Genomic DNA, 14334 nt, shown 5'->3' on the forward strand with positions numbered 1-14334 from the left:
TCCATTAGCCACACATATCCCACTGGACATCTTTTTCCCAAATCCCTGACTTGCTGCTACTACTGAGAAAAAAATATCAGGAGACAGCAAAATGATGCTGACTGCTCAGACTGTAAGCTCTGCGAGGGCAGGAACTGTCTCTGTTGCTTAACATTGTCTTCCCTTCACCAAGCATAGTGCTTTGGCACATAGTGGGGGCTCCATAAATACTTGTTATTTGAATGTGTGGAGGAGCCCACAGCCCTTAGAGAAGGTAGGCTTCGGTAATATTAAACAGAATATTTTTTGCAAGTGGATTTGGATTACTCTGCTGGTTCACAATTTCCCCAAGGACAGTGGCTTAGGCACTTCCCCTCTAACATCCCAATCCCTAACTAATACATATTTCAGCTTCTATCCAGAAATTTAGAAATGGATGAATTTTTTTAAATAACACTATTTCTTCTCTAATATGTGTTGGGTGTATTATTTTGCATAGTTAAGATCATGATGTATCCATTGTTCTGTATCCTGTTTTCACTCCCCCTCTGCCCTCTGCCTTTGAACATGATTTTCTCAACATGATTCTTAATGACTGCATAATGTCTCATAGAATGTGGTAGATGTACCTAATTTGCTTAATCATTCTTTTTTCATTTCAATTTAGCTATTATAAATAGTGTTACAAGGAACACTCTTATATGTAAATCTTTGTCCATGGTTTATACTATTTCCTTGAGATAGATGTCTGGGAATGAAATGATAGTATCAAAACATATGAATGTTTTTATGGCCCTTGTATCTCTTGCCAAATTGCTGTCTGGAAAGATTATCTCAATTTATATTCTCACCATAAGATATAAAAGTGCTTATTTCATCAAAGCCACCTTCATATTATAATCATTTAAGAATCTCTATTAATCTGATAGATGAAAAATAGATGGTTAGTGTTATTTCACATTATGTTTCTTTGATTATGAGTAAGTTGAAAGAAATGTTTAGAAGCCGGGTTTGCATTTATAGTTTCTAGAAATAATACATGCTACAACTATTAATATGTATAAGCTTTCTGTATATAGTTTCCTTTCAGACCAATACCCTCATTGCTGAACAGAAGGCTATGATGGGTTATGCAGCCCAGTCTCTGCCATATGCTTGGTGCTTATTATTAAGCCCAACTACAGAGCAAAGAAAGACATAATTAGCCTTTTTGGGAATTATTTTAAGCCTTCAGCAGTAAAAGGCCTAAAGTTGATTTATTTCCCAGAATCTATTTGTATCCGATGCCTTTTTAAGTCAAGTCAGACTAAATGACCAGGCATGGTTTCAACCTTCTGCGAAGGAGTTTCTCGAGTTCTAGGAGGTAGCCAAAAATAATCGCCTTTGTGCCTTTGCACACCCCTAAGATACCATTTAGAGACAATAGTCGAGTCATTTGAAAAGAGATAGAACCACTGGGGACACTAACAGAGGCAGAAGTTGAATTTTTCTCAAGTTACTAGTGGTGGAGGTTGAGGCACTGTGCTCTGGATTGAGAGAGCCTTGAGTTCAGTTGAGGGGCTTTCAGTCTTTGCTTCTGAGGTGGGGGTTAGGAGAAGGCACTGTCTGTTATACAGACACATGTTCTTTCAGGGAACTGACTTCATCAAGAAAGCTGCTTCTGCCAGTGATTATCCTAGGCTAGACTTGAATCTGTGCTTCCAAAACAAAAGCAAGTTGTCTGATTCTAAAGCCAGCCTACACATTATTGTGCTTCCAAAGACTGTATTGTTTTGTAATGATAGCAACGGATTTTTACCCCCAGAGCACTTGGAAACGCATTGTAATTCCCAGCCTCACTCTCCACCCAAATTGTTGTCTGAATGATTGTGCTCATTTGGGCCGTTATTCATCGATGGCACATTTGGAAACAAAATCTTGAGGTTGTCACGGGTCTGCGCGTATTGACGGAGTTCTCAAACACCAAGATGGTAAACACGGTGCAGATGTTCCCTGGGACAGTAACCCAGCCTGCCTTTGGCACTTGCGCACACAAATGACTAAACACATCAGTTCTGGAAATAAATGCTGCAGCACGAGTTCACTGACTTTTCTTGTTATAAAAAAATTTCGGGGCCAAGATTAATTAAAACCAGGAGCTGGTTACTTTCAAAGATACCATAATGATAACCATTCCAAAATGCTTCTTGCAATTGGAGCCTGTTGTGGGGAGCCAGGAAGTGAGAATATAAAAATGCTTGGAGGGAATTCTGTAGTCAGAGGCCATGTCTATTGGCATACCCATGCCAATATTCTTGGGAAGATATGGTATTTTTGAATGCATAACAGAATGAGTGAACAAATGATTGGGTGATTGGAATAACATTGAAGATGCACCATGTCATCAATAGCAGTGCTAGCCCCTGGGTATTGAGGATTTACATAGGGTCTTGACCCTCTGTAGAGTGCTTCCTTCACCTCTTCTTCTCATGGATTCCTCACAATGACACTGTGTGCTTGGTTGCTCAGTTGTGTCCGCGTTGCTCGCTGTTACTCTTTGTGACCTCATGGACTGTACCCTGCCAGGCTCCTCCATCCATGAGATTCTCCAGGCAAGAATACTGGAGTGGGTTGCCATTTCTTCCTCCAGGGGATCTTCCCAATACAGGGATCGAACCTGCACTTCCTTCATGGGCCAGCAGGTTCTTTACCACTGGGCCACCTGGAAAGGCCCCATAATAACAACAGAGCAGGTATTTCTTTTTCTGTCTCAGAAAAGTGGGAACTAAGGAAGATATGAGATGTTAGGACCAGAATTTAAACCCAGGTTCTAGATTCCAAGACCTACATTCTTAATCCACATGTGAGAGTGCTGCTTACTTAGAAAGAGGTCACGTTCAGCAAAAAGTCATCATCTTTTCATGGTCTCAGTTATTATTTCCTTGGCTACTGAATCTGACGTTACTAGATTTGGAAGTCTGCTGAGGGACCACTTGGCCTAAGAGCCTCCCGCTGTAGGTGGAGAATCAGAGGTTCTGCCGCATCTTGTGACTGTTGGGCTGACCTGTGCCAGTGAGAGGCAGGTCTGGAAGAGGTCAGCTAACAACTGACCTGACAGTTTTCTACCTCATCTCTTTGGAGGTAAGGTCAAAATGGGAATCGTGTAACCTAGAATAATGAATGTGGATTATGCATTTTTTTTTTTAAATCACTTAAACTGACACCAAGGTAGAATCATCTTGTGCATACAACTCCCTCAGTAAAAATAAACATTAAGAGGACAGATATATGAGAAGTGCTTTCCCTTAAAAACATCATTAAAATGGTGAGAACATGACGAACTTGCAGATTACACAATATCGTCAGTGAATATTGAATGTGGTCTTTTACAAAGTCGATGTGTGTGCTGCTTGTAGGTTCTTGACAGTGGGAGAAACTGACCATATGTCATTGGTTAAAGCTAAAAGCAGGAGTGAATTTAAATATGGAAAATACCAGCCACTAATTGCCGCTGATTTTTCAGTCTGAGCTGTGTAAACAGGTATCCTCTACCCTCTGTTCTTTCCATGTCTGCTTCCACTACTCTAACCAAATCACTCAATGAGACCAATGAAACTGCTCCCCATCAGGCTACTTCAGTCTGTTCCTTCCATTCACAGTCTGCAAACCATGTATTGTTTGTCTAAAACACAGCCTGACTTTTTCTGCTCCTCTGTGGGAGATGGTTGCTGGCTCTTAATAATCAAAGCTCTTTTGCATTGCTTCCCAAATCTTCTCCTTCTTCCCTTCTCCTCCTCTTCCTTCTCCTTCCTCCTCCTCCTTCTCCTTTATGTCCCAGAAACATAGTTGGTAAAGACTCTTTGTTTAGAAATGACCATTCAGTAAATTCTTGGGTAGTTCACCAAGTTATCCAAAGTTACAAATCGAGAGAGGATTGCAAAAGGATCGGCCAGGACCTCTGGGTCTTGGATCAAATGCACAGTTCACAGTCACCAAGATGCTTCTGGAAGAGTCACTTTAGCTTTAAGAAAAGCCAAGAAAGAATTTTTCAAGGAGGATTCAATAATTTATCAAAGGCCCTCCCCACTTCGCGGTGAGCCAAATTCCTGAAATGACAGCCGTTGTCTGTCTACTCGCGAATCTGCCTACTGGTATGATCAAAATGGCAAGGGACACAAGGCGAAGTTCTTAAGGAAACAGTGGAGTAAGCTCTGGTGATTATTAATTTTGCCTCTTTAGAAAACTCTCCCACCTAAGGTTGCCAGATTCAATATAGGATGTCTTTTTATTTGCAAAGTCTGGCAACCCTCCTTCCTATTCACCCCATTTTTCGGTTAATAGTTGCCTTCTCTCTGGCTACAGGAATAAATATGTGCCCAATTCCCATTCCAACAGAGGCTGGCCCAAATTGTGTACACATAACCCTGTTAGCACCAGAGTCGTTTCTTGGGATGGAAAGACACCCTTTGGCTACGGCTGCTAACCTGAGGTTTCTGGCAGCCATTACAAAATAATGTGAGTAAAATGCAAAAAGAAGCAGAGATAAGCAGTAAATAGACCCAGAACATTGGTAGTGTTGAGTTCCAGTGTTACAGTTTCTGAGCTCTTGGTTGTCGCAGCTTTTCCTTGGGTGCTGTGCCATCCCCATTGCAGTTATAAGGACTGGCAAATCCCTTTTTTTTTTTTTTAACTCCATTAACCTAATTTGATTTGGATATTTATTACTTGTTCCTAAAAGAGCTTCTGATTCATATACAGAGAATTCTGATTCTGAGCTCTAACTTTTCCTTAAGTAACACATACAGATTAGAGAAGGGTGTACAGGATAGAGGTAGATGATGCCCTGAGCTGAGATTACCTCTTATTATGCATTTGTAGATTTAGGAATCATTTGTGGCAAATATTGAATCTCAAATGCCTTTCTCTTCCTTCCTTTTCTCTACATCATAAAACCAAAGACCTCATTTTACAGATGAAAAAATCTTCAACTAGGTGAGGTTAAACAACTTGTCTTAAGGATCAAATAGTGAAAACTCAAGTTTCAAATCAATTATTGTGTATTGAGGTTCTGGAAATTAATTTTAATATAAGCCTAAGATTTGGCCACCTGATGAGAAGAAGTGACTCATTTGAAAAGACCCTGATGCTGGGAAAGATTGAAGGTGGGAGTAGAAGGGGACAACAGAGGATGAGATGGTTGGATGGCATCACCGACTCAATGGACATGAGTTTGGGTAAACTCCAGGATTTGGCGATGGACAGGGAGGCCTGGCATGCTGCAGTCCATGGGGTCGCAAAGAGTCAGACACGACTGAGTGACTGACCTGAACTGAAGACAGAAAAGAAAAAGACAACTTGTCTTAAAATCTACTGTAATGAATAGAGAGATGTAAATGCTTGTATTGTAGCAAATCACAAATTGGAGGGACAGATTGTTAGTGATCTCTTGGCAATTATGTTTGTGATCACCCTCATTCTTCTACTACCAGATCCTACTGCTTTGGCCACTGGGCTGGGAACATGACCCAGATCTGCTCAGTCAAAATGTAGAACTCACTCCTCCTGGCCACAGGGATGACTCTGGTGATGGGTCATTGCCTGGGAAAGAAATAACCAGTGTCTAAAGGATGGAATAATCACACTCCTATCCTGAGATGTGGTTTTTATTAGAGCTGATGGGAAACAGATTTCCCTCTCTGGTTGTTGAATGGGGGGAATGTGTGTCTGGAATGCTTTGCACCCATTTCTCCTACCATATGGGAAAAACCTGTCTGCCACTGGAGGAAAAAAACCAAAACAGCACAAAAGGAGCAGCAGCAATGACTGGCAGACTTGATCTTTATGACTTTTAAACCCCCAGATCCACCCATTCCAGAGGACAGATTCATCCCAGGCTTTTCTTGCTTTATAAAAGCCAAAAAACCAAAAAAGTTCTGTTTTACCAAAGTTACTTTGATGGAAATTTCTGACACTTGAAACTAAAAGAATAGTTTTATTTCATTTGTGACACTACTTTTCTTTGTTGGCATGGATTATTAATAGCTGTATGCTTAGAATTTTCCAAGTTAATAATGATCTGGTAAAAGCTAACAGAAAATCTAAGGGTAGGTTTAAATTCAATGTGCATTTTCAGGGAAAATATTATACCAACCGCATCCAATACTTAAAAATAAGTTTTAGCTTTAGACTTTGTTGTGAAAAAAAAAACACCTTAAGATGAAAGAAAATATATAAAACATATGAGAAGTTTTAGAATATGTCTGTGCGGAGAAGGCCTTCACAAGCAAATCGAAAACCCCAAAACTGTAAAGGAAAGTATTGACAGATCTGACTGGGGAAATAGTTAAACTGTTGAAATATAAAAGTTGCTATTAACAAAATTAAAAGTCGAGTGACAGAATGGAAGAATATGTTTGCCAAATATATAATTTATAATAACTTAAGGTTCATAATATGTAAAAAGTTCCTACAGGTCAAAAGTGAACATAATCTGAGAAGAGAATGGATTAAAGTTACAAATGGACAGTTCCTTGGAGAAAAAAGAGAAATGGATGCCTTAAGCCTTTTAGAGCAAGGAACACAGACAGGACATAGAAAATAAAATTGAAAAAAATTATAAGCCACATCCTTTCCTTTGAGGAAAGCCCCTTTTGGCTCAACGCCCTTTCCTCCTTTGCTGGTCTGGAAACTCATTTGTATTTTCCCCAACTCTGGTCCAAGGAGAATCCATCAAGCTCTCCCTTGTGCCTCCGGTATATCTTGTGCACGCATCTCTCATGACCACATTCATTGTGTGCTTACCTGTTTGCTTTTTGCATTGCCCAAGAGCTGCATCCATCACTTTGTCTTAGTGATGAAGATAATCTCTCTGAATTCCTGATACCTTACTTAATATGTGTCCATAGAACAGACAATCCATAAATGTTTGGTAAGTGAATAAACAAATAAATGTTGGATCTTTGTGAACACTGTTAGAATCAATACTTACATTTGATAGGAAAGTATCTAACTTTCTATTTCATTTTGACTCTAGGTATTTACACATCTTATTTTACTCATATGAGAAAGGGGAAAAGGTAACAGAGAAAATTCTGTATTTAATCAATTCTAATTTACCAATTTTGGGTGTCATTGCTGTGTATATATACCAACTGGATTATTATTTCTGATGGTGTGACAACACGAAGGCAATTCCTTGATGTTTTAGTCAACAAGCAATTCAATTGTCATTTGAGAAAGAACTATTCATTCTGGCTGATGAATGAAAACCTCCTCTTCTTGTCATTCAGTGAGATCTAAGAAGCACCAGCATGAAAACTTGTAGAAAAAGTGTCAGTGGCTTGAAAAATGATCCAGCATCTGTAGCACCTTTGATGCTCTGAGGATACTGTGTGGGAAAAACATGGCCATCAGCACTTATGAGTCAAAAAAAGATTCAGGGAGTCAGACCTAGAATGTGAAGAAACTTAGAAATAATCATTTTTAAACTCATATCTCCCTTTTTATACATGCATAAGTGTTCTTATAATAAACCTATGTCTCCATCTAAAAAGACTATCTCAATAAATGTAAAATAAAAATTCTAAGTAATAAAAAAGCACCACATCATAATTTTATAGTTGAACTGATAGTGTTTTTATTTCTTTCATAGTGGTATACTCCATATTGGTGCATCTTGCAGTCACTGACATATTAGATTTGATGAGATATGGTAATAATAACACCTAACCTGATTGGAAAAGATACTGATGCTGGTAAAGATTGAAGGCAGGAGGAGACGGGGAAGACAGAGGATGAGATGGTTGGACATGAGTTTGAGCAAGTTTCAGGAGTTGATGATGGACAGGGAAGCCTGGTGTGCTGCAGTCCGTGGGGTTGCAAAGAGTCAGACACGACTGAGCAACTGAACTGAACCAAACACCTACCCTGTATTGAGCCCTATTTTTCCAAGGCACTATCCAAGGCACTTTATGTGCCCAATCTCATGTAATTCTTAAAAAAAAACTCTGTATGCTGACTGTGATTATCCTCATTTTACAGCTAATGAAACTGAGGTTTAAGAGAGGTTAATTACTAGCAGAACTAAAATGTTTGAGTGAATCAGAACCTAAGATGTTAACACTTCATAAAAGAAGAAGCAACAGTAATTTCTTGGGACAGGGATGTTTTTGTCACACCTCAGATTTGGGGAAATTTTTCCCAGGTACATAGTAATACATTTTAGTGCTTGTCTTGTTAAAATTATGAGAAAGTCAAATTAAGCAAGTGTGAGCATGTATCCATGCTTATAAATAATAAATATGAATGCCTATTGCAAACATGACCTGTCAAATGCCAGTATTTTTTGTATGATGAGAGATATCTTTGTAGAAATGTATGTATACTAACCAGTACAAGTGGGACAGAGCACCCTCTGAGGTGACAGATTCTGTTGTCTTGTTCCCTTGAGGGCGGAGCAGAGAGTAACCTTCTATCCCCATCAGAACGCCTAAACACCAGCTTCCATCTTACTTTTCGATGGCAGTTCTACTGTATTTTAAAATCCATACTTTCAGTAGTAGCTCACAGAATCAATTGAGTGGTAAATAAACTGACTTAAAAGTGTCTCATAATAAGTATAAAGTCAAGTTAAAAAGTGCTGCAAATGGGAATTAGATGCTAAACTTGTATACATATAAACCATCTAGAAGGAATCAACAACCTCAGCTAAAAGTGAATTAACTCTTAAGACTTCTCTCTACCCTTCTAGGAGACTTGCCCTTATTAGAAAATCATTTGGAAAACCACTTTATTAGCCATAGATTATCTTCCCTGATGGTAAAAGTCCAATACAGAAACAAGTTTAAGACTTTTCATAGATACTGGGAATAGCTGTTTGCTTAAACTCTTGCTTACCTAGTTTCCTATTTATGAACATCTTTGTCTCTTGATATTAGAATGACAACTTTGATCATTAATTAGCTTGGGAGTGAACACATGTTTATGTAAAGGTATTATCCATCATGTTTTAAAGAATATTGCTTACTTCTCATTTTATCCAGTCTATGTCTCCTCCAGTACCATCCATTTTAAGGTGGAAATGTGTGTTAGTATTTTTTCTCTTCACATAATTTTCCTGCTGGTGGGTTTCTAGCATCAGTTGCCATTGTCCTCACACTCAGAAGGTGCAGTAAGATTAGTAGTTGCAACCTGGAGGCAGAGTTTTTAGTGCTTTCTATTTCAAATTCTGTCATGCTTAACCACTGGTGTCACCTGGAGGTGGATATTTATTGTTTCTGCACTTCAAGGAGATATGTTAGATCTTGGCCATGGGCCTCTGGAAACAAGGGCAGCGGAAGAGGGTTTGTATCAAGAGGGACATTTCTCTGTGTGCTTTCCTGGTGCATTTGAACTTTGCCAGCAGCACCCTGGTGTTGAGATTTCTATTTCTTAGCACTTGTTCCCCTCCCCACCCCTTTATTTTTGAGGAAAGTGGGTGGGCCAAGATAGTCTGTTCTCTCTGTTCTATCAAGAGGGAATTTTTATCATCTCTTTTTTCATAAATACAAATCTGGGCTAGTTACTACAGTGTCAAACAGTCAGAGAATTTAATCTATAACAGGTTTAGGTATAATCCTATTAAATGGTCTTCTGTGTCCTTTGAAATTTTGATTAGCTGGGGAACTGCCCCTTGAAAGAGTACAGTCTTGAATGAAAGGAATTAGGCTCCTAGCTACAGTTGGCCAATAGGATCATGTTTTTTATTGTTGGGTTTTATTTATTTATTTGAGCCTTACCCAAGATCGTTTCTCTTCACCCACTGCTCTCTATTTAAGAGTTTTTAAAACTGTGAAAAGTGAAAAATCTTCATGAGTAAACATGAGAATAAATCAACCAGTTGTGTATCAGACTAAAAAAGCTCATTGGTTTTCAGAGTAGGAAATACTTCATAGTCAGGGACTTTGTCTGTCTTGTTGATGACTAAATCTCTACTTCTTCGAGTAGCAGCTGGCACATTGCAGGCATTTAATAAATATTTGCTGAATGAATAAATGAACCAATGACAGTTATTTGGCTAAACTTAAGACATGAACTGTAATGTGCTAAGGATAATTGCCTAATTTCTCTATTATGATAGTGTGTGAGCAGGACAGGGTAACATAAATTTGTCTTTCAAACCATCAAAGTGCTAAAATGACATTTCACTATCATAAACAGTTTCCTCTCTGTGGGAATACTATACCCCAGATTTGGTAAAGCCAAGCTACATGATACAGGCAAATAATCCACAAACAAATCCATCTTTGTGGTTCCTCCAAAGGATGTTTGCTTTGTCACACTACTCAGCTATTTTATTAATTCCGAGGGGAGGCATCAAGACTTCTTTGTTTTCTACAGGTGCCTGAGGGGTCATTATCATGCCCACTGCTCCCAGTTACAGCTGATGTTCATGGTACACCCTCTTCACTGTGACTTAAAAATGAATAATAATGAGTCAGGCAGCATTTGATTATGTGCTGGTTACTATTGGCCTTCCCAACAATGAAGAGGCTTCAGAAGAGGACAGTAAACCCCTCACTGCCGTCTGCAAGATGAACCATGACCTGTCTCACTGCTGTCCAAAGTGTACACCTGCTCCGCTCACCATGCAGTCATCCTATCTTTACCTCTCTCGCTTTATACCCTAAAAGGAGATGTGTTCCTGCAGCTCAAAGATTAGTTTTCTTCTCTATAAGGTCAGTTCTTTCTAGGATATTCAGGAAAGAAATAAGCTTTGTCTGCCCTCTGCTTTGGAGTCATCCACTTCCTTCCCCTCCAGCCCTGGGGTGTTTCTTTTATAGCGCCTGCCTCGCTGCACTTACCCCTGGAAGCAGGGCTGTGCGAAGTTGTCTCCACGTGCTGCTGGGTCTCATGTGACATCCTCAGCGGAGGGCTGTGAGTGCATGGAATCATTACAGGCCAGCTTTTGGTCATGGAATCACTGCGTAGGAGGAAATCGATGTGGTGTGACATGAAGGCACGTACACACACACATACACACACACACGCTTTCCCAAAGACAAATACTGATTCTCAGGGAAAAGACAACCTAAATCAATGTTTTCAAACTGTCATCAACGAACCTATTCTCAAGTGTCCATGACAACATTTTTTGCCTTCAAAAACAAAAGACAGAAGTTCAAAAACCCTGGGTGTGATCACTCACCCAAAGCCAGACATCCTGAAATGCAAAGTCAAGTGGGCCTTAGGAAGCATCACTACAAAGCCTAGTGGAGGTGATGGAATTCCAGTTGAGCTATTTCAAATCCTAAAAGTTGATACTGTTAAAGTGCTGCACTCCATATGCCAGCAAATTTGGAAAACTCAGCGGTGGCCACAGGACTGGAAAAGCTCAGTTTTCATTCCAATCCCAAAGAAAGGCAATGCCAAAGAATGTTCAAACTACTGCACAATTGCACTCATCTCACATGCTAGCAAAGTCAGGCTCAAAATTCTCCAAGCCAGGCTTCAACAGTATGTGAACTGTGAACCTCCAGATGTTCAGTCTGGATTTAGAAAAGGCAGAAGAACCAGAGATCAAATTGCCAACAACCACTGGATCATCAAAAAAGCAAGAGTTCCAGAAAAACATCTATTTCTGCTTTATTGATTATGCCAAAACCTTTGTGTGAATCATAACAAACTGTGGACAATTCTCCAAGAGATGGGAATACCAGACCACCTCACCTGGATCCTGAGAAATCTGTATGCAGCTCAAAAAGCAACAGTTAGAACTGGACATGAAGCAACAGACTGGTTCCAAATCGGGAAAGGAGTACATCAAGGCTGTATATTGTCACCCTGCTTATTTAACTTATATGCAGAGTGAAAGTGAAGTCGCTCAGTCGTGTCGGACTCTTTGTGACCCCATGGACTATAGCCCACCAGGCTTCTCCATCCATGGGATTTTCCAGGCAAGAATACTGGAGTGGGTTGCCATTTCCTTCTCCAGGAGACCTTTCTGACCCAGGGATTGAACCCGAGTCTCCCTCATTGTAGGCAGACGCTTTACTGTCTGAGCCACAAGGGAAGTCCATGCGAAATGCCAGGCTGGATGAAGCACAAGCTGGAATCAAGATTGCCGGGAGAAATATCAATAACCTCAGAGATGCAGATAACACCACCTTTATGGCAGAAAGTGAAGAAGAACTAAAAAGCCTCTTGACGAAAGTTAAAGAGGAGAGTGAAAAAGTTGGCTTAAAACTCAACATTCAGAAAACTAAGATCAAGGCATCCGGTCCCATCACTTCATGGCAAATAAGTGGGGCAACAATGGAAACAGTGAGAGACTTTATTTTGGGGGCTCTGAAATCACTGCAGATGGTGACTGAAGCCATGAAATTAAAAGATTCCTGTTCCTTGGAAGAAAAGCTGTGACCAACCTAGACAACACGTTACAAAGTAGAGACACTACTTTGCCAACAAAGGTCCGTCTACTCAAAGCTATGGTTTTCCCATAGTCATGTATGGATGTGAGAGTTGGACCAAAAAGAAAGCTGAGCTCTGAAGAATTGTTGCTTTTGAACTGTGAGGTTGGAGAAGACTCTTCAGAGTCCCTTAGACTCTAAGGAGATCAAACCAGTCAATCCTAAAGGAAGTCAGTCCTGAATATTAATTGGAAGGACTGATGCTGAAGCTGAAACTCCAATACTTTGGCCACATGATTTGAAGAAGTGACTCATTTGAAAAGACCCTGATGCTGGGAAAGGTTGAAGGCAGGGGGAGAAGGGGATGGCAGAGGATGAGATGGTTGGATGACATCACTGACTAGATGGCCATGGGTTTGAGTAAGCTCTGGGAGTAGGTGATGGACAGTGAAGCCTGGTGTGCTGCAGTCCATGGGGTCACAAAGAGTTGGACATGACTGAGAAACTGAACTGAACTGAAACCCACAGGATGAAATAGAACTCTTTATCTAATTGCCCTGTCATTTCCAAACCTGCCTGTCCCACAATAGAGTTATTTAATAGGTGTCACAGCCTCATTCCCTAAGCACTGCCCCACTTCGTAATCCATGTGGACATGCGTCTCCCAATGACTGCTTGCCTGGCCACCCTGCAATCCTGGAAGGAATTGCTTAACTTCCCAGACTTGAAGCCAAACTCTTCTCTTTCTCTCTTTTTTGAACCTTGAACCTGCCTGACAGAAGGGTTGGCTGCCTGGGGTACTCCCCCACTGCAGCTATGCTCTGGGGTCCTGCTATCTTGGGAGCCCACTGGCACATGGCAGCCCCTTTCTTGTCTGGGGTTGATGTTGACTGAAGCACTCATGGGTTCTTGTGGAATGAAACTGGAATAAAGGGAAACATTCTCTTTCACTGGGCTTCCCTGGTGGCTCAGACAGTAAAGAATCTGCCTGTAATGCAGGAGACCTGGGCTCACTGCCTGGGTGTGGAAGATCCCCTGGAGAAATGAATGGCTACCTCTTCCAGTGTTCTTGCCTGGAGAATCCTATGGACAGAGGAGCCCAGTGGGCTACAGCCCATGGGGTTGCAAAGAGTCAGACATGACTAACACTTTCACTTTTCTTTTCCGTAGTATCTTACTTGAGAGGTGCTTGTAGATATTTTTCCAAATTCCAGAAGAAAATCATCTTTTCAAATTTGTGATGTAGAGAGAAATACAAGATTGATATTCTGGAGACTGGGCCATGTACCTTCCTTCTCAGCCTCGAGCCCCTTAACTATAAAAAGAACTAAAATCCCTCAGAGTGCTGAAAAGACTGTGTTGTTTTTAAATATATTGTACATGATTTATTTTATGTTTTTTCATACTACTTATTTTTTAAAATTTATATTCTAGCTCGTCTCAGAATGGATTTAAGGGGCTTTGAAAGGATACATAAAAAATAGCGAGATAGCATAAATTAGAAATATGCGAAGAACAAAAGGAGGAAACAAAGAAAGGACATAAAATGAGCCAGACCAAGGCTACTCCATCCAGGCGTCCCTTGAAGACTTGCACTCTTGCTTCAGGAAAATGTTGCAGTTGTGTGTCAACCCAGATAAGGCGTATGAAAGAAAATTCCATAACTCTCCCTGTAAGCAAGGCAACCAGTAAGTGTGTCTGTAACAACTGTGGAAAATCTTCTTGCTTCTTGGACCACTGATCTTCAAAAATTTAATCAAAGACATTAAGTCACAACTACATTTTTTTGAGAGTGATAGATACAATGGTTGTATATATTTATAAGTTACGAGCAGCCACCTTACAAAAAAATTTGATACATTAGCACATGTCGGAAACTACCTATGCCAGTTCTGTAGTAGTCAGTTAGAAAGGGAGCAGAGGGACTTCCCTGGTGGTCCAGTGGCTAAGACTCTGTACTCCCAATGCAGGGGGACTGGGGATCGATCCC

This window comes from Bison bison, unplaced genomic scaffold, assembly GCF_000754665.1.
Source record: "Bison bison bison isolate TAMUID 2011002044 unplaced genomic scaffold, Bison_UMD1.0 scf7180017864471, whole genome shotgun sequence".
Classification (NCBI taxonomy): domain Eukaryota; kingdom Metazoa; phylum Chordata; class Mammalia; order Artiodactyla; family Bovidae; genus Bison; species Bison bison.